The 22094-nt window shown below is 44.7% G+C and overlaps 1 protein-coding gene across 2 annotated transcripts in view; it reads right to left on the reverse strand.

Annotated features, from left to right (window-relative positions):
* DOCK11 (dedicator of cytokinesis 11) overlaps positions 1 to 22094 on the reverse strand; it is a 1108606-nt gene that overhangs the window by 98249 nt on the left and 988263 nt on the right. The window lies entirely within an intron of this gene.

A 22094-nucleotide genomic window follows, 5' to 3' on the forward strand; every position in this document is an offset into this window, starting at 1 on the left:
AATACAAACTTGCCACTTGCTAAACCTTCTTGTGATACAAGATGGCCTAATGGGTTTAGGAAGTCCTGATGGGTTTATTTATCCAACAGGCTCTTGTAATCAAATATATTAATAGTAAACAGGCATACATATCAATACATTGAGGTTTTTTTCTGTCAGCCCTCTTCTTTCATTGTTCTGTTCTAGTATAATTCTGCTTCTAACTATCAAATTTTGCAGCAGGTTCCACTGGGTTAGCCCATTTCATCTTTGACTCTACTACCCTGAGTGTGCAAAGAAGTGTGTAAAGAAATACAGAATAGTATAAGCAGACAAGTAAGTGCACAAGTCAATGATGAGGTGCACCTCTGAATTAAAAAATGCATCAAAATTATAACCATCACTAATTAGGTTACAGCATCCCAGATACCTACTCATACATGCACCCTCACCCCATTAACAGTACATCACGATGAAGTAAGAGCCCTTCTCTATTTTCAAAACCTAGTTCCTCTCCAATTACTATGTGACTGTATCATTTCATTTGACCCCGTACAGCACTCCTCTGCTTTTTGGCTAGGATTTTGCTACACAAGTATCATATACATATAAACCCTGTAAAAGACAGATGCCAACATGACCAACCCACACCAAAAAGCCCAGAGAGCTCTACCTCCTATACAAGCAACATCATCAGCAAGAATTTCTCTGCTCAGACAAAAAACAGGCTGGTTTGGTTCAAAATACAATTATCCTGTCAAAAGCACCATAAACATAACAGATGTAGCCACCAGCACCTCCCCACAAACTCCCAGTAACATGACGAAATGGAAATGTGTTGTGGTTTCTACATTTACTAGGGAATGATTGCAGGAATCACCTGCCCAAGTCTGTGACATGTTTTCCTGTCCATGCACGAGGAGGAAGCCACCTAAGATCCTGACCTGCATTGAAAATACATTAAAAAACATTATGTACGCAACAATGTCATAGTACAACAAACATTGTAATTTTATTTGTCTATTTGATTACATCAAACCTGCCAACTTAAGAACAAAATCAGTCGTGTGAGTAGGGCGTGTGGCTTTGAGGAGGGCCGGGCTTTATACTGAAAACTTCCAGAGGGGGCTTTCTACCCCCGTCCACTGCCCCCATTGACCTCCTTTCACCACAAAAAATGAGCATAAAAGGTTGTTGAAGCTGCTGGTGATGTCCTTAAGGTACATTGCCTGATTGCATCCTCAAAGGATGAGCGTGAAATCCACTCTCTGCAGTGGCTTCCAGCTTGCGTTGCCTGCTACTGTGTCATTTTGGATCCTCACCGGTTGACAGTGTGGAGGCAACGAAAACCTTGTGACACATGGTATCACTGTGTGAGTTAGCAGATCTGTTACATGTAACCGTGACAGTAATAATAAGAACAATTACACAGTTAACACATCTCAAATGCGTCAGGAATGGTGACTTCAGGAAAAATAACAGCCTTCCTTGAAAAAAGGAACCAAGTGTGTTTTTTGACTGAGGTAAGCATTAAGACAACTATTCAAAAGGAAAGTATATGTTAAAAAGATGAATTTTTAATTGTCTGCATAAGTGCATACGAATTAGGTTCAGTCTTAATCTGCTACATAATTAATTCTAGAGGTTGACAAAAAAGAATGATGAGCATGTGATGTTCTGAAACAAGGGTATTCCAAGAATAGTATAGTCTTAATACACAGATATCTCTTTTCTGCAAAAGAATTTGAGCAAGTCAGATAGGCATGTTGAAGTGTTTATGTGCCTGGAGAGGGCTGGGCATGGCCCAATAAGATCTACAGCAGTGGTATTTACCAAAAGGAAGTAGCATCGCAGAACCACTGTTTCAAAATTATGCACCACAATATAGTACCTAAAGTAACAGGGGGAAAATAACAATTGTATGTCAAATACAAATTATCAAATTAACCTAGAATAGTGCATTCTTTGTGCATGTGAGGAATTGGACTGTTAGTTTTCAGAGTTTGAGCCCTGGTCAAGCAACACCCACAATCTCTTATAGGGTGAACCACAAAAAGTCACTAACTTAACCTGTGCTTAACCATGGGTAGCTTGGCATAAAAAGCAGTCAGGTTTAACTTAGAAGCAATGTGTAAAGTATTTATGCAGCACACAAATTAATAAAACTGCAACCCCACCCTAGGAAAAAAGAGTACATTTAAAGAAATTCTTTGACACCAAAATGACAAAAACCCAATCAGTAGAAATGAAGCTATGAAAGTTTTAGTACAATCTAGCACCTAAAAGATTGCAGCACCAACAGCGAACATCTTGTTGCGTGAGACCGAATGAAATTAATAAATATTGCCGCCCCGGTGGAGCACAGTTCAGATACAAGAAGTGAATTGGGCCTGGTCAGGGCTTAGCTTCTGACTTGGAAAAAAATTGAGAAAATCTTCTGAGAAGGTAAGGTTCAGGAGGGCACGGCTGCAAGCGGAGTCCGAGTAGGGAGTATCAATGTTGGATGGCCTTGGGTCAAAGCTGTGGTGAAGATTTTTATGTTTGGACTTATTCTCTTTTTTTAAAGTCGAAAATCTTCAGAGGAATGAAGAAAGAGGCTGTAGACAAAGACAGTTTCAGGGGCTCAGATACCCATTTGGCAAAGGACTGCTGAAGAGGATTTGCATCTATGACGAATAATGTAGTGGGAGAAGCTGAAAAGTCAATCCAACTGGCAATGCACCTCTGGTGGACAGGCAAGCTGGCAGGTTCCAGTATTCTCTCAGATCGCAGAACAGTTTTTGACCATTTGGAGGTCCAGGACTCACTAAGGCTTGGTCCAGGTGCAGATTCAAGATGGTTGGATTCTTTCATGTCATTGTGGCTCTGAACAGGAGGCCCTAAAACTAGTCCTTGGAGTCAGTCTAGTAGTCCTGGATTTAGGTGAAGATGCAGGGTTCAGCGGAAGTTCTGGCCTCTGAAGGTTCAAGGGAGGCTCCAAGCAGTAAAGTATTCCTTCCACGTACAAGTAGTCTTGCAGAGTGCCAAGCAGGTCACAGGAGCAGGTCTCCTTTGAGAGTCCTTTTGCAGGTTCAGAAAGTGAACTGAATAGTGGGTTTGAGGGTCCTTTTTTTAATAATTGGTGTACTGCCTCTGAAAGATGGGAGACGCTTCTAGAGAGTTTCTTTGAATTGCCTGGAATTTCCTGATTCCCCTACCATTGTTTCAAGCTGCTTGCAGTGACAATGTGGAGGTGATAAGTGCTTTGAGTGAAGGCAGAGCACAGCCTATTCAGTTGTAAGTGGGCCTGTGCTCAGCTCCGCCTCCCTCATCCTGCCAGCAGATGGCCCATTCCGGCACACCTAAACTCTCAATTGTGTGACTATCTGGGAGGAATTCACAAAGTCTAGCTGTCAGTTACATGCAGTCATGTGATCCAACAGAGGTTGCAGGCACAAAGTGCTAAGGTCTGCAAAATGTCAACTTTGTAAGAGCTACTTTTTTCAAAATTGTCATTTAAAAAACTGACTTCTACTTTAAAGAGGCTTTTTCGTTACGATTTCAGAGGTATCAAACATGAACTGACTTACTGGTCCCAATCAAAGCTTACCACCATTAAATGTAATAAGGCAACTCAGTGTTATACTATGGAGCAGGTAGGCCTCACAGTACTAAAAAACAAATGTAGGGGCTTTAAACTACCTAGACAAGTAAAACCTAAAAGTACATATCCAACATTTTAATTACATGTAATCTGCCCTATGGACTGGCTAGGTGCTACCTAGGGCCAACTTAGGGGTGACATATGCATCAAAAAGGGAGTTTAAGGCTTGGCAAGGGGGTTATGTTGTCAAGTCAAATTAGCAGTTTCAAACTGCATTCAGGCAACAAATAGCAGGCCTGGGACATGTTTTAAAGTGCTGCTTAAGTAGGTGGCACAATAATTGCTGCAGGCCCTGGGTACATGGTATACAACTCTACATGGGGCATGTAAGTAAATTAATTATGCCAATCAGGTGTAAGCCATTCAAACCATGTTTTTGGGAGTCAGCACAAGCACGTTAGCACTGGTTAGCAGTGGTAAAGTACACAGTCTTAAGGCCAACAAAAATGAATTTCAGCACAAACTATGGAGGCAAGTAGGCAAAACGTTTTGAGGAAGACCACCCTAAGCTGACACGTCTAACAATGCACTATTACAAAAAGCTGTTGAAGAGTCACACAACTAATTGAAGGCCAGCACAGCTTCAATGCGGACCAGTATAAAAAGCTGATTGAACAAGACTGCAGGCGACAGTGCTGGAGAGCAATGTTTATGAAAGAGTAAAGTACAATCAGCATTGTGCGTAACTATGTAATTATCTCAGTGCAGCACATAATAAATTACATAACGGTATAGTAACCTTCAAACTAGAACAAAATTGGCTGATATATACACCATGCAAGTAAAAATTCCCCTTCTGAAAGCTGCTCCTCCAACAGGTAAGCACAATTCGATTCATTTTATGTTTGGGGGAAAAGTATTTTTTCAATTTATAGTTTGGGTTGGATGAAAATATACTGGGAATTTAATTCTAATTGATGGAAGCATCCTTGGTATTAAGTTAGGGTGTTAATTTTAAATGTGAGGATTTTTCATGGAAGAAATATTGATTGGAAGACATTTGTGGTTAGATTTATTCTATGTTCACATGGGACATGTTTTAAACAATGTCCTAAGCAGATCTAGCATTAATTTGTTATGCTTTTGCACAGGACGCAGAGTAACAGTTGTAAAACCTAGATTAGCATACTGTAGGGATGTAAAACTGATAATGTATTTTTCTGAACAAGTGTAATTCAACACAGTCAGTTGTGTGTGAGGATAGAGGCATTACTAAGGGGAAGAGTTTAATCAGTGATGAAGGATTGCTGTGAAGTGCTAGCAGGCATTACCAGATTGTGAGAAGGGAAGAACACAGGGTTAAATATCTGTAGCATAGCCCAGATTCAGCACTGGCACTCACCAACAGTCAAGAACAGCTGCTTTGATGAGAATTTGACATACGTGGTTAGGGGCATCACTAGTTTGGAAATAATTAATTATTTCAGAAATAGCAGAAGGTAGTTAAAAAATTTTCAAGAGAAGTGATATAGGAAGAATTTCAGGAGAAGTGACATAGAAAGAGGTAACAAAATAAGTATATAGTTAGATTAAAGGAGCAGCACAGATAGTCCTAGGCAAGTGTAAGGAGAATGTATTTCCGAGGGATTTTGGTCAATACCAGAGGATAAAGATAGAGTGACTAGGAAAAGAAAAAAAGTTTACAGTATAAAGCATACTAAACATTTAAGCTTAAAGAGAAGAAATGCAAGTTTAAACCAAACATACTAATGAAGGTGTTAAAAGTGGCATTAAGATTACAGACGTCCTTCATGATAAGCGAAGGAATTAAATAAAAATGAAGAAGGCTTAGATTGTTATAACTTTATATTACATTAGGATGACGATGATCTAGATCAGGAAATTATGGATGTTGAAGAGAATATAAATGACAAAGTTATTACACCCCAGAAGTGTTGATTTGTGGTCATCAGATTACCTATTAAAGGGATGTTTAACAAGCCATTCAATAAAGAGGCAAGGAGCATAATAAGGATGGATTGTTCAAAAATATAAGAACAGGGCAAAATCTGTGCAATGCCTAATTTGGATCCACAACTGATATGTTTTGTATTCCAATTGGGAAGATACCTTCAGAAGGATTTGGAGAGATCATATCATGGCAAAATAATTGCTAGATGTAGTTGGTCTGTTTGTCCACATCTTGCATATGAGAGGGTTGAGACTGATGTGAAAGATGATGGAGCCTAAGGGCTGGTTGTGTCCATTGAAGTGCAAATGCGTCACTTTTACCTGTGAGACACAAGGCTATGTTCATGAAGATAAGATCAAACAATGAGATTTGGCAAATAAAAACTCCGCTTTCAAAAGGAAAGAATTACTTTTTGAAAAGGAATTCATTAGAGTTGTGGGTGAGTTTGTAGACTCTTCCACAATAGTATAAAGCACACAATGAATTGCTGAGAGTATTTGGGGAAAGGGTTTTCTGTTGGGCTGGTAGAAGAGGATGTTCTGCTGGCTGATTACCCCGAAAGTCCCCAGTATCCATACAACAGTAAAGGTTAATTCTGCAGGGCAGCCATGTTTTTCCCCAAAAAAATGCTGAGCTGTATGCTGGGAGAGTCTGCAAGCTACTTGAAAAGAATAACATTAAATCAATGCATTTTGGTGATAATTGAAGGTTTGTGTAATATCTGTCAGTTAAAAGAACCAAGGGAGTTACGGTTAAAAAGGGCTGGACGGCCTTGGTGGATCAAGAGGTGTTGCAAATGTTAGAAACAGGTACTGTTATGAAAGTAGAAGAGATAAGAAGGGTATATGTAAGCACAATCTTTTAAGTGAAGAAAAAAGACAAGGAATTGAGAACTGTTATAAATCTGAGCAGACTAAACACATGTTTGGTGTACAGACATTTTAAGATGGATGGGATCAATCTTTGATAATAAAAACAGAGATGAGTTGATTATTAGGAACAGTATTTCAGCATTCTAATAGCACAATAGAGACAGAGTTCTCTCAAGTTCAGATAGAAGGGACAATTGTTTCAAATCATGAGTATGCAATTTGGCGTACTTAGTGCTTAGTGACTTAGTGCTACTTTATGAAGGCTATGTGCTCTGTGGTGGGTTACTAGTGAGGAAGAGGGGCTGGGTTATTTAAAAACAACACTTTGAAAACATTTCAGGGGATAATGGATCAATCCTGGGAACTGAGCCACTTTCAAGTGGATACATTTCAATCAGCGCCGAAGGTTTCCATATGGAAAATAAAGCTGATCACAACTTATATTTGTGTTGTTTCAAGGAAGAGTTTGGTAACATTGAGAAATTGTTAAAGGATAATAGGCTTTTTGCTGTTATCAATGCAGGCAGTGTTCCCAGACCCTTTGGGTTACAGTGTTTTACAGAAACTGAAGTTAAACGGCTAGATGGGCAGTGTTTTGTACAGAGATGAGGTGATTTTGACAAATGAAGTTGCCTTTAAAATATTTGGATACTTTGAATGGCAGATTGGTGCTTGGAAAACATCCAGACTTTGTGGTCAAATCAATGCAAACTGTTACAGGTAGGAAGCCTGATTGGATCACCACGAGACAGGTGGAATTCGGATTCTGGAGGAAAGGAATTTTATGTAAGTTGCCTAAAATTGAAGGCTGGCCTCTTCTCAATGAATAATTGTTTATGACAAGCGAAGAAATGTTCAATACGCATGGAGAAACATAACAAAAGGCACACACACACAGATACACAAAAGCACCCTCACCAATACACCCAGAACACCACACCCATAACACACACCATGGCACCCCCTAAGCACCCACGCTTCACAGATAGGGAGCTAAGGACCATGGTGGACGAAATACTGAAGGTGGAGCCACAAATCTCCGGGGCACAGGTCCAGCACACACCCATCGCCAGGAAGATGGAGGTATAGCAGACGATTGTAAACAAGGTCAACGCAGTGGGAAACCATCCACGCTCAAGGGACGACATCAGCAAGAGATGTAACGACCTGCATGGGAAGGTGAGGTCAATGGCATTCAGGTGCAACATTGCGGTCCAGAAGACTGGGCAAGGACCCCAATCTACACCCCGACTAAACCGACTGTGAGGAGAAGGTACTGGCTATTCTGCACCTGGAGGGCCTCACTGGACTCACTGGAGGACTGGACTCGGGTAAGTCAACTACAATTTCTTCATATCCATTATACCTGTAATGCATGTACCAACCGACCCCTCCAACTACCACCAGGACCACTACCCCACCCAGGCCACAATAACCACATCCTGTCACCCTGCATGCCCACAAACCCAAAAAAGGCCCACATCCCTCCCCCTGTGCACAGTCACCTACCCCTGCAAGGAATCACAGTGGCACTACTGCACCCACAATGCACCTCCACATCCCATGCAAAATGTAAGGACAACCCCACAAGAGGTCCCTGCATGGCCCGACAGGGGAATAAACAGCACAAAATAGGGCAGAGCTGTGCATCCTTATTCGAATTAGTACATGCAACATAAATGTCCATTCCCCCCCACAAGCACCACCACCCATGCCACCCTGACGGAAAGGCCAAGGAGGGCCAGCACCCCACACGGAGATAGAGGCCTCATTCAGTAGATTGGAGAGGGATTTATGGACAGTGAGGATTATCCTGGGCTGTCACAGAGTCCTGGGCTGTCACCCTCCAGCAGTCCCACCCAGGATACCTCTGACACCACTACCACCCAGCCACCACCATCAGCTCAGGCCAAACAACCTCACACCAGTGTCTGCAGGCCACAGACTGGTGGACCACATGTACATTGGCCAGAGTCACCACCAACTAACAGGCAGGATAATGATGGCCCCAGAACAAGTGGGACTGCCAGACCTGTGCAGGGGACACAGCCACAGGGGGCCAGGCCCAGTGGGATGGCATCAGTGGCCCAGGGGGAGGCCAAAGGCTGGACGCTGCAGCCCAGGAGGTGATCTCTGAGGTCTTGGGAGCATACCACCATACCCAAGACAGGATGAGCCAGATGCTGGCCATACTGGAACAGAGTCAAAGGCTGCAGATAGCCCAACACCAAGAGACCATGGAGCAGTGGAAACAACTCAATGCCACCCTGGCCACCATTGCAGGGGTGCTGCAGCGCCACTACCCAAGCCAGCCTGAGACCCCCACAACCTGGAAGCCCCTACCACTGCCCAGGACACAGACCTGCCCTCTACATCTGCAGCAGCAACTTTACTGGTGGCACTGGCAGAGGACACACAAAAACCAGCATCCCTACCAGTGCAGGCCAGCACCAGTCACTCAAATGTGCCCTCAGACCCAGATATGGCACTGGAACGCCTGCCAAGACCAAGGCCCCCACTAAGAAGTGACTTTGACCTGAACTGTCCCCCACGTGTGCCACTGTGATACCATCTTCACCCACCAATAGCAAAATAACAACTTGAAAGGGACATATGGACCAATACCCATTGCCACCAATCGCTGAGCCCATGTACCTGGTATGGACATCCACTCTAAGCCTACTCCCTATCACTGTACAGCGCACCTATGCAATAGTGACATGTGATAAAACACATTTACACCAATTTGTATGTCCCGGTTCATTATGACTATTCAATTGTAAGTGTGAATGCATTAGCCAGTCTATTGCATAAGCATACCTTTATTGCAGGGATGGTCCCCTATGCACAACATCATCTGGAGTAAATCAAAATATACACCATGTTTGTTTCCATGGCACATGCCATCTCAGTCTTCGGGTAACAGTGTCAATGACTACAGACACCACATCCCCAAACAAATGAGTCAGACAAACATTATGCAGTGCAGACAACATCATCAGTGAACAGTACCTCATAGTCAGTGGAAGTATAGGTGGATCAGCTGGTTCCTGGAGTGGACATCTTCCCCCTCTTCATCCTCACCATCACTCTCATCCCCTCTCAGAGATAGCAGGTCTGGATGTACAGCACCCTCCTCCTCTAGTAGGCGGATAGCTCTCCTCACAGCCACATTGTGCAGTATGCAGCAGGCCACCACTATTCTACACACCTTTTCAGGGCCGTAACACAGGGATCCCCCAGAGAAATGGAGGCAATGAAATCTAGCCTTCAGGAGACCTATAGTGAGCTCAATCAAACTCCTAGTACATCCATGAGCCTCATTATAATTCCTCTCTGCATCTGTCCTGGGATTTCTCACAGGTGTCAGGAGCCATTGCAAGTTGGGGTAGCCAGAATCACCTGCAAAAGTGGGTGTAACAAACTGCCATTACCTGCATACAGCCCGGCTGTCAGCTATGTGCTGATCCAGTGTCATACACACTCACCTATGAGCCATCCTCTGCCCCGTTGTATTTTTTCCATCATGTGTGGCACACTGCTGTTCCTCAGGACAAAGGAATCATGAACTGATCCTGGAAACCTGCCATTTACATGTGATATGGTCAGCAGTGCACACCAATTGTATATTTATTGAGTGGAAGTTCTTTCTGTTCCTGTACACCTGTTTATATACATTGATGGCATCTATTACATGGGGAATGTTAGCAAAGGCATAAAATTCAGACTTGATGGCAGGGAGTTCAGCACTTTGGGGAAACTTGACATATGTCTGCATGTGTTGTACAAATGCATCCAGGAATTTGGACAGGACGAGGCTAAACATTGGCTGTGAGAACCTTGCACCCATGCCCACTGTCACCTGAAATGAGTCCGTAGCCAAGAAATGGAGTACAGAGAGCACTTGCACTTCAGTAGTGATGGCATGCTGATTCCGATTAGCCGGTCTCAGTACAGGATCCATTAAAGCACATATATCCTGGATTTTTGTACGATTGAGTCTGTAGGAGACAATGATGTGACGTTCTACCATGGTATCCAAATCAATAAGAGGTCTGTACACAGATGGGGCCCTCCCTCGCCACATGGGTCTGTACCTATGGGGAGGAAACAACACATATGAGGGACACACATGCACATGCAAAACATGTTGTGTATGAATAACTGGTGTACAATACGTAGGTTACACACACAAGCGATGTATGATGTACATCTTTAGGGACATGTATGCAGTGATACCTCTGGTGTGATGTGAGGAACAGACACTCATGTGGGCAGGCGACTAAGGGCTGGGATCTGAAGGCCCTGAATGTGGCCCATGACCAGGAAATATGTATGTGGTGCTAGCAAAATGGCAGCCTCCTGCCATCCAGATATGGAGGAGTGTAAGTGACTTCATTCAGCTGATGGTAGTTGTCATGGCGAAAGGCAGTGTTCCCTGCCGTGCACCCATTCATTGGTTTACATGGTTGTCAATGGGGAAACTGGGCCTATCATGATCACCGCCACCGGTGACGGTGCACACCGCCACGGAGCGTACGCCATGTCGTCACCCCAATTTCACTTGACTACCGAATCCTCTGCATGCAAGTACTCCAATGAGTGTGCTGCTGTGTCCTGACTCTGGTTACTCCAATGGCACAAGTCGAAGGGGAAAGGGCAGCGGCCTTCACCATGGAGGAGCTGGAGAAGCTGTTGGACGGGGTCCTATCCCTGTTTGCCAAGTTATATGGACGACCAGAGGAACAGGTGAGTTGGCGGTTGCCATGCATCCATGTGTGTGATGGTGGCGGATGCCTGTATGCATGTGTGCTCGATTTGTAACTGCATAGGTGTAGGTTGTGTGGCAAGTACTGTTAGTGAGGTGGTAAAATGATCCTGTGAAGTTTCCGTCCCATTGGGGACGACATGCCAGCTGCATCAGGTGGGCATATCCTGACATCTGTTTTTCTTCTCTGTGTGTCCCATACAGGTCAGCACCCATCAGAAGAGGCGACTCTGGCAGGTCATCGCCAGGGAGGTGCGGACGCTGGGGGTCTACAACCGGCGGAGAACCCACTGCAGGAAGCGGGAGGAGGATCTGTGGTGCTGAGCCAGGAAGACCTGCGGGGCCCAGCTGGGGAAGGCCTCCCAATGAGGAAGAGGTACCCGTCGGACGCTGACCCTCCCCCCTAATGTCCCGCATTCTGGTGGTGGCATATCCGGAATTGGATGGGTGCTTGAAGGCAGCACAGCAGCCACAAGGGGGCGAGTACCAACACTGTTTAATACCACTTTGATGGATGAGTTTGGATGCTGTGGTATGTATGCTGTCTAGCGCCAGGCACTCTGACAGGTGTTCCAGCAGTCTTGTCCTCCCATGGGCACGAAAATGGTTGCGGGGCAGGTGTAAACAGTCACAATAGGCCCTTGGTGATTGATCTACCCGTACTGTAGGATTCTTTCTTGGCACATGGACTAGTGGGTGCATTGGCTGGCTGTGGTCCCCCATGTGTGTAGTCCACACAGTTTATCAGGTCCGTGTTTCATGTGGGAAATCAGTTATATTCTGGGGTAGTGGCCACTAGTCAGGGGCATCGTCATGACTATTGTTGTAGGTGCTGCGTGTAGGTGTGTAGGTTGGATGGGAGTGTATGTGCACCAAGTATGTACATCCATTCAGGTATTTACAGATGTCTCTCATGTTTTGTACCCCCACCCCTGTGCTCTTGTGTTCTTTGTGTGCATCAGCATCATCTGCTGAGGGAGCAGTGGCACAGGTTCCACGGAGGCAGAGTCTGCGGAGGCAAAGGGGAGCAGTGGGTTGGAGGGAGATGGGAGCACCACGGGGGAGGCAACTACCACAGTTCGTAGTGACTCTGATACCTCCTCTGATGGCAGCTCCCTGGTGGTGGCGAACCCTATTGGGCCCACCCATTCTGTGTCATCTTCCACCGCCTCCATGCCATCTCTGCCCTCCCAGCTGCTCCCCACCCAGGTCCCCATGCCCGCTCACCCAGAAGGGTGGGCATCTCCTTCGCCCCAGGCACCTCATTCCCTGCCCCAGTCAGCCCTGCTACCCTCATGGAGGAGGCTATTGACCTCCTGAGGACCATCTCTGTAGAGCAGACAACCATCATGAATGCCATCCAGGGGCTAGCATCCCAGATACAGCAATGCAATGCATACCTGGAAGGCTTTCACGGTCCCATTTCTGGCCTACAGAGATCTTTTCAGGCTCTGGCCTCCTCTTTGAAGGCAGCCAGTGTCCCTGGTCTTTCTGTCCCCCATCCAACCACCTCTACTCCTTCCAGCATCCCACTCCCTTCACCCATCCCAAGCACACGTTCAGACAGCCATGCACACACCTCAACACACAAGAAGCACACAGAGAAACACAAGCACCACACTTCCCATCACATGCATACACACAGCCAACATACAAAGGCACACACGACAACATCCACTTCCCCCAGTGTGTCCATCTCTCCCGCATCCCTGTCTGTCACCTCAACATGCACACCCATAAGCACTGCACCCTCAGTCACTGCTGCTGGCCCCATTCTTGCAGTTACCACAACATCTAACATCCAGTCATCCACCCCAGACACCACACCTGCACTCACCGCAACCACACTGACTGGCACATGCAGCCCACCCACCAGACCTGCAGACACCCAGACAACATCCATTTACACTGGCAGCCTGTCTTGTCCCACTGTGCCCACCCCCCTCCTCCCAAGACACTCAAACTTTCCTAGCCCCCCCCTCAACACACATCAGCATACTGTACAGGCACCTGCATCCACGTCCAGCACACCTACACCTGTTACAAGTTCTCCCTCTACCTCCACTCCCACACCTTCCTCCATATCAACCCCAACTGCCTCTAAAAAACTCTTCCCTTCTCGTGTTGACCTGTTTGAACCCACTGGCCCACCACGTGCCCATCTCCTTGCCCTGTCCACTACTTCCTCGTCTAAGTCCGTCCAAGTCTGTCCTTCCCATTCCTGTGCCCCTTCCCCAAACAGGAAGAAGCCCCATGCTGCCCCAGGTCCCTCTGCCAGCCCCCGGTCCAAGCCCGCTCCCTCACCTTCAAAGGGCAAACCCAAACCCCCTCCACCTTTCAAACGTAAGCCCAAGACCTTCCTTTCCAGGCGTATGTCCCCACCCCTACACCCCCTGTGCCCTTCCTTCCCGTGTTTACTAGGTTGCGGTACTTACTGTAGTCGTCTTTGTTGGCGGTTACGGTCGTGAAGGTATATTGCAAGGAGCAGGACTGGCATTATTTGCAACTCTCTCTCCATGTCTGCTTCAGCGTGTTGTGTGTGCCTATGGTGAGTGTTTCCTATTATTTGGTTTGTTTCCGTCACGGTGGTTCCCGCCCCGGAAATGACGGCGGTCTTGTGCTTCATTATTTGTTGGGCGGGTGGGGCCTTTCCGTCGGCCTGTGGGCAGCCTCTTCCATTGCTGTCGGCACTCCAATGATGGTGGTGTGTGGATGGCCCGCTGGCTGTTTCTCATGTGCTTCATTATTTGGTGGTATGGACCACCAGACTGTTGGCGGTAGTTACCGCCACCGCCAGCGGAGCAGTGATTGTCACCATGTTCATAATGAGTGCCAATGTCAGCAGCAAGGTATGTAAACAGAAGGGTGAAATCAGGTGAAGGAATTTGATACAATTAGCTAAGGAAGATTGCATCATTTTCAGGAGCCAAAATAGAGATAAAGGTAGAGTATCTTCTGGGTTTGGAGAATACAGTGCCAGAATAGAATTCACCTAGTGCATCATTTGCTTCACTATAATACTGTCCTACATACAACTAGCAATGGGAGATTCAAATAGTGACAGCATAAACCCACAATGTTTTTTTTTTTAAATTAAGACAACAAGTCTGTGTCCTAAAGAAACCGTATTCCTAACTCAGTATATTTCAGTAATGCCTAAAACTACAGCAGACAAGAAAAATACCATTAAGGTTATGAAAAAAGTGTCAAGTAACACTGGAGATGTTCAGTACTTTGCACCGACAGGCTTGTTGTACCTGTGGCAAGAATTCCTAATGTATGGGAAGCTCTTTTAGGGAAAATATATAATGAATATCAGTAGTGGTTGGTGAACTTTCAGACAGATGTTGTGCAACACCAGCCCCATAGTGCATTAAACATGACATACCTTTGTCAAGATGGTTTTGAGCACTTCAAGCCCCCACAATTAGCCTGAAGCAAATATTTAAAAAGTCATGCCCACTCCGCAAGTTCTGCCTCTGCTAATTCCTAGACTCACAGGCATTGTCATTAAAATAGTACCTGAGACCCCATCCTAACTTTGCATTTTATAATTTCCCCTGATCTGCAACTTTCTTATTTTTGCACCTAGCCTCTTATTTCCACGTGTCTGTCTTTTTTCTCAGATTCTAGGTCCCCTTATTTATCCCCTTATTCATGGTCCAGAAACTGGTTTCTCCATTCTCAAATTTTAACCTGCAGTCACGCTCTATTCTGTTTTTTCTCTCCCACGCTCATTTTCTTTTTGTCTCTCTCTCTTTTTTCTGTTTCTCTTTCTTATACCAGGTGTTACTTTAAGTCACTCATGTTCTTTCTTCTTGTGTTATCTGTAAGAGGCTCTCACCCACTGTCAATGCTCTGTCAAGATCATCTTCCCTATTTCAGTTGAGCTTCCAAGTCTCCCTCTATCTATCTCTCTTTCTGTATCTCACTCTCTTCTTCTCTCTCTCTCTCTCTCTCTCTCTCTCTCTCTCTCTCTCTCTCTCTCTCTCTCTCTCTCTCTCTCTCTCTCTCTCTCTCTATCAATATCGATCTCTCTTGTTTCATCCTGGGTTTGCTGATATTCAACTCACTAGTGTCTATTTTAGCAAACCTATTTGATAAAAGCTGGGTTGGCCACGCTGGGATTTCAACCTGTGACCTGCACGTTTCACAAATTAGATTGGTTGGCAAACAAAACAGAAAATGCAATATAAATAAGACAAAAACAAAAAATACATGGTAGCTTGCTTGAAATAATCTCAACCATTGGTAATTGCTCTATACCAAAGTCCATTGTTTTCTATCACAAGGCCACATCAGGCAGGAACAATTCAAATAAATAATAGCCTTGGCACTGATGCAATACAAATGGGCAGCCTGAATTGCCAGGCCAGGTGCTCTCAGTATGGGAACACAATAAACATCAGAATGGTTCCTGCCTATTTGGGTGGAGCTTGAGTCCAGTGGCACAAGGAATATCCATCAAATTTAGGACAGTGTGTTCAGGGAACAAAAAAAGGGATGGTGAAATTTGAATCTCAGCCACTGGTAATTAGTCCGGGCCACAATCCAATCCATCATGCCACCTTAGGCAGGAGCTGGCTATATTCAAATCAGCATTGGCCCTGCTAAAATAATTAGTAGGCTAGCACTGAATGTTAAAGCCAAGACTGGCCTGATAGATACAAGATAGCACTTGACTAATACTGATAATGTGATAACTGAGCAGGAAGGAATTACGTTATCTGCAAACAGTAAATGCATTTTTCATACAATTTTGAGTGTTCTGTTGAGCAAATGATAATTTGACCATGTGCAATTCATAAACACACAATTGAAAAATGGGTCACCATTTGCCCCTTGTGATCCCTGGCACTTTCTTTGTTACCACTGGCTTTGGAAAAGGCAAGGTCAATAACATAAGATATACGGTGTTGGGATGTGCACTGTTTACTTTCTGTATCTCCAACTGCAACATCTGGCATTAAACCCTTAGGGCCATATTCATGAACCCAGTTGCATCGATCAGGCGGGCTTCATGGTGTGCACGAGTTGTCTCGGGGAGACACAAGACTGAACCTCTGATGCCTCTATCTGTGGCTGGACTATCTAAGAGTGGGTGAGAACCCCAGGGCAGCCATGTTGCTCAACGCTGAGAAAGCATTTGATTCGACTGACAGGCACTATCTTGCGGAGACCCTAAAAAAGTTTGGCTTTGGTCCCCAGTTTCACAGCTGGGTGGCCCTTTTATTCCACGGATCCACAGCTATTGTAAGAGTTAACATAGTGGTCTCTGATACTTTTGCATTGGAAGGAGGGACGAGGCAGGGAATTCTTCTCTCATCCCTCCTCTTTGCCTTGCATCTGGAGACACTGGCATTTGGGTGCAATGCCGGGGAGATGTCATGGACCTCTCCCTGATAATAGCAGAGATGGAAAAATATCGCTGTATGCAGACAATGCCTTGCTTTACCTTGAGGACCTAAGATTCTCAATTCCTGTTGTCCTGTTGAGTCATCCTCTGGGTTCGGTATCAACTGTGACAAATCAGTGATCCTCCCGTTGGGATGGCCTGGGAAACAAGGGAGGAAGCGACTACTGCCTGGCCTGGTTGGGTTTTAAGTATCTGGATATCCATATAACCAGGGATTGAGACAGGTTCTTGGAAATTATCCTTACCAGAGTGGTGACCGAATTCCAGGATGACGAAGACAGGTGATGGAAACTGCCCTCAAGGATTAGGGGCAGGGCAGCCATATTTAAAATTATAAAACTGACTAAGCTATTGTATGTTTTACAAAATACCCCCTTTGATAGCCTAGGGTTCTGCTTCAACAGAATAGCTAGCGCGCTCCGTACTTTGCTCTGGGATGGAGCGGTCACCCGAGAATATCGTTAAAAAACTTGTACAGATCCATGTACAATGGTGTCCTTGCTCTCTCAGACATCAGACCATACTGCAAGGCTGCCCAACTACAGGTGATCAACGATTGGAGCCACAGCCCTTGCTCTGAGCCCACCTAGAGGACAAGGAGAAGAGCTATGACAGAAGTATCCCTCATCTACTACAAATATAGGAGGAAGCAAAGAAGTTGACTGCTGGAACAACCAGGACTGCTTTGAGGACCTAGGATAATGCTGCAGCTTTCTTGGGCTGGAGGGGGAGACTCACCGAGCTACCCACCTCTGGAGGGGTACCATGTTACCTAAAACAAATGGGTTTGTGAGTTTTGGAAGGCAGAAGCAACCTGGGATTGGAACTCTTGGAGATGTTGTCTGGGGGGCAGGCTTCATTACCTTTGAGACATTACAGAAGGAGAAGCCGCCGGCCTGGCTGGGACCGCCAGAATACCGCTGCGCGGTCAAAAGACCGCCGCGGTTATTCTGGGTTTCCCGCTGGGCTGGCGGGCGACCGCCAGAAGGCCTCCCGCCAGCCCAGCGGGAAACACCCTTCCATGAGGATGCCGGCTCCGAATGGAGCCGGCGGAGTGGAAGGGGTGCGACGGGTGCAGTTGCACCCGTCGCGATTTTCAGTGTCTGCATGGCAGACACTGAAAATCATGGTGTGGCCCTGTTACGGGGGCCCCTGCAGTGCCCATGCCATTGGCATGGGCACTTCAGGGGCCCCCAGGGGCCCCACGACACCCCTTACCGCCATCCAACAGGATGGCGGTAATGGGGGTCGGAATCCCCATGGCGGCGCAGCAAGCTGCGCCGCCATGGAGGATTCCCCAGGGCAGCGGAAAACCGGCGGTACACCGCCGGTTTTCCGTTTCTGACCGCGGCTGTACCGCCGCAGTCAGAATGCCCATGGGAGCACCGCCAGCCTGTTGGCGGTACTCCCGCGGTCGTTGACCCTGGCGGTTTTTACCGCCAGGGTCAGAATGACCCCCCCAAGTGTTAGATATGGACCTGATGGATCATACCTCACTGGAGAGTTGGTTACTGAGAGATAAATAAACACAAAAGGCAGTTTCCTGACTCTATTGTACAATCATAAACATCACATCTGATACACTAGGGAAGCTCCGAGAGAGGCGGGAAGCAGACATGGGACCACTTGAAGATGTAGATTGGGAGGCAGTACTGATGCAACCTTGTGAGGTAACTATTAGGACCCGGTTACACCTAATTCAGTTTAACACAATGCATGGGTCATACTATCACAGGTCCCATCTCCACAAGATAGGTCAGACAGAGAGCCCCCCATGTCCGAGCAGGGCACCTTCCTCTACACGATCTGGAGATGTTCTAAGTTGTCAAGATACTGGAAACTCGTTATCACAAAACTAGAGGAAATGGTGAGCACTGTTATTCTCAGGATGTCTCAATTTATAGTGCTAGGCATACCTAATGATGACGAAGCAACTGCTGGTTTATATGCTGCACTTTGTCATTGCCAAAAGAGATCTGGCTAGCCACTGGGGAGGGAGCCTGGTCACAAAACAAGACATGTGAAGGCATGACTTGCTGCATGGAGGCAGAGACAGTGGTGTATGAAAGTAGGGGCTACCTAGAGAAGTTAGAAAAAATCTGGGGGGGCTTTGGAAGTATATCGGATGATGAGGCCTGAACATGATACTGACCTGGGGGAGAACGACCCAGCTATGGACGCAAGTCTAAAATACTTATTGGATGTGGGCAGAGAGTTGCTGGCCATCCAACGGGTGGTGGGTACGGATCATGAGAGGTGTTGTGGGGGTCTCTTTGAGCATGTTGTGCAGGTTCTTTTGTTTGTTTGCAAAACAATAAAATATATATATATATTTTTAAACTGTTGATATTTAGTGCCATGTGATCACAATAAAGACATTCTAGATTTGATGAATTAAATTTGGTATTTTGGTACATATGTGCAAATATCAAATGAAGAAAACAATTATTCCTTTGTCTAAAAACAAAAGAAAATGTTAACTGGCATATCTATCACAACTCAGGACTGTCATATAGATGTTAGGTTCTATATGGACCGGTGGTCGAATTTTAAATCCAACTACAGCTATATGGTGGGTACATACCAAATATCTTCGCTTCCGTCCTTGCTGAGGGAAGGTGGCAATAGTAACTGGATAGCAGAAGAGTTGTTTTGGGCACATAACAAACACTCATGCAATACTGAAAGCTATAGCACCTGGGGCTCTACCACTTCTACCTTAGATGTGTTAAGTGAGAGGTGACAGTGCTGATAATAGTCTTTCAATGTGGGAACTTGGAGGTCCATGGTGTATGTGTGGTATTAGAATTTTCATAATTGTATATGTTCACTTGTTTGGTAATTTATTCCATTTGGTTTGTCCCATTTTCCCCCTTCTCCTCAAGGACATGTAATGTTCTATTAATTGGAGTTCTTTTGTGGAATGTTATGACAAGAGTCAGGAGTTATGAAGGTTGGGGACAGTTATGTTTCTGTGGATGGAGTTTCTTTTATATGAAGAACCAGAATAAACTTCTAGGATTTGACACTTAATTGTGTGTTGCTGCCATCTCTTCCAGATCACTACAGTATGTATTTTGTGGCTGGGAAGAACACTTGTATCCCCACAATTCCAAATGCTAGCAATGCCTTGATAGAGAACAGCATATTAGCAGAAAAAAACTGCCTTTTTTACTGGTCACCATGGGTCACAGGGAATGGTGGCATTTTGGAAGATATATGCACCCAACAAAATTAGAAAAAAAGCTCATACATTGCATTAGGATTTACTCCGTTTACACACTAATGTTTCAATTTTCCTGTGATTGGATTAGAGGACAATCCAATTGAACGTTAATGTAGTCCTGCTCACTGGCACCTATTCTGTTTGCTGCAATTTTCAAAATGGTAATGGAATGATTAACTGTCAAACTTATCTGGCCCTTTGTGTCTGATAACAGTGGCAGTTTCATGCTTTAACAACAATCTTTCTCATTTAGTCCCTGCATGGGCTGGGTTCCATGAGGTTGTGTGATTCCCACCCCACCCTTTGACAAGATAGAAAAGGGCAGGGTGACTAATTGTTTTCAATGTTTGAGTCAAACTGACTGACTCTAATGGGAACAAATAGGACAGTGAAAATGAGGCCTTAGCAAAGAGCTGCCACTGGTGCATATGGAGAAATAAAATAGGCTAAATCTTTGCCATAAATGTTTCAAACCCAGCTGGATAAGCTATTTCCTCTAGGTTGAATGCTTAATCAATTAATTTTTTGTTAGTTTTAAAAGTACTGGGCCCTAATGACATTGCATTTGGAGCTATCCTTCCATACTGAACCGGGAAGCATTATTGACAAGAATGATGACGGCTAGAATCTGGGGAACTTTAGAGTGTGTATAGTGCCTCAGAATCATCTGTGGTTTTGATTTTTTGATTTATTTGTACATCCCCATGGTGCTGTGTGCCTTAGACTTGGAATACCACTGCCCACATAAATGAAGGCTAATAATATTGCACACTTTACCATGGAAGGTACTTCTGCATTTGACCCAAGTTAAAAACCGTCATAGTGTGACTAGGTGAGATATTTGGGAAAGAAGTTCTCCATGCCTTCACCCATTCTCCTCTAACTGAACGATGATAACACAACTTCACTATTGACAGTTGTTAACTGTTAAAGGAAAATAAGTAGATTTGCCCTGCCAATTAGGCAATAATGTGTCTGATTGGAAACAGAGAGTAGAAGTGTAGGACTAAGCCTGGATGGTATATATTCGGAAGAAGGAAACAATGCTTGTACGACAAAAGCTCTATAACTTGTGTACATTATTACAGACACCTATAAGCATGTATCAAGGTAAACTGGAACGTACCAGTTAAACAGTGCCAAACTAAGCCATGCAAACACTGATAAATACTTTTCAATGAGTCTCAGCATCCTATTTAACTTATCTAAAATACAAGATTTTAATATATAAAACTGCTCACAGTTCATAGAGTTCATAAATTAATACAAAGTAAGAAGTTGGGAGGGGCTACATAAGAGTTTTCGGCAAATGTGGGCTATAAAACAGAACTGTAAGCCATGTGTAGATAAACAAGTAATTTTTATTGTGCACGCACCCTCCTGGCAGGTAGTGGCTCCTCTTGCCAATTTCCACACTTACTTATGGCCTGTGCAGCATGAGCTTCCTGAGGAAATATCCTTCCTTGATTTACAAATCATAATTTACACTGCATAAAATTTGAACAATGAGGTCAATGTTGGTAATGGAAAAGATAAACCTCAGGAGAGTCCTTAAGAATATAAAATGCTGTTACCTATGGACATAACCCGTGCAGGGGTGTGAGGGTTCTAAGGCTGAGATTAAAACTATGGAATAATCAAACATTCCTTTATTGAGATTGATGATTGGTGGGTAAAAAGTTAAATGCAAGCATATAACATCAACCCTTACACATATGACAAGGACAACTGTTTGGCTTTCCCAATCAACCAGAAGGGATTGTGAATTGGTTTATACTGCTCTTTATGTATGGTTTTGAATGTATAAATACAACCATTGGGGAATGCAGGGTTTCCTTTCTATCATAGGTGGTAAATGTAATCCTCAGTTGAGCACTGCATTGTCTGCATTCCCCTCAATCATGTTACACTGTATATGTATGGATTTAGTACATATATAATAAAAACATCATTGTCCTATACTGTAACTTTATAAACTGTTTCCTACACAACCCTCATTTTATTTCATTTTATTTTGGGGGTTTGTTTTTTCTAATGTGCTACAAAATACTGGATGCTAGTCTCAGAGGACTTTAATCATCCATATACCACTGTCCTCAGTTCTGGTCATGTAGGGGGGCACACTTCTGAAGAATAGCAACATAGCATCATAATTATAGGGAATTAATAATGTTGTGCTTATTTAATCCTTTAGAAAACACTTGTTCATTCCTGCTTACCACTCAGAAATCAGGAGAGTTACTATCTCTTGGTGTACCCTAAAATATAGAGCTACATT

The sequence above is a fragment of the Pleurodeles waltl genome, chromosome 2_1 (genome assembly GCF_031143425.1).
Source record: "Pleurodeles waltl isolate 20211129_DDA chromosome 2_1, aPleWal1.hap1.20221129, whole genome shotgun sequence".
Classification (NCBI taxonomy): domain Eukaryota; kingdom Metazoa; phylum Chordata; class Amphibia; order Caudata; family Salamandridae; genus Pleurodeles; species Pleurodeles waltl.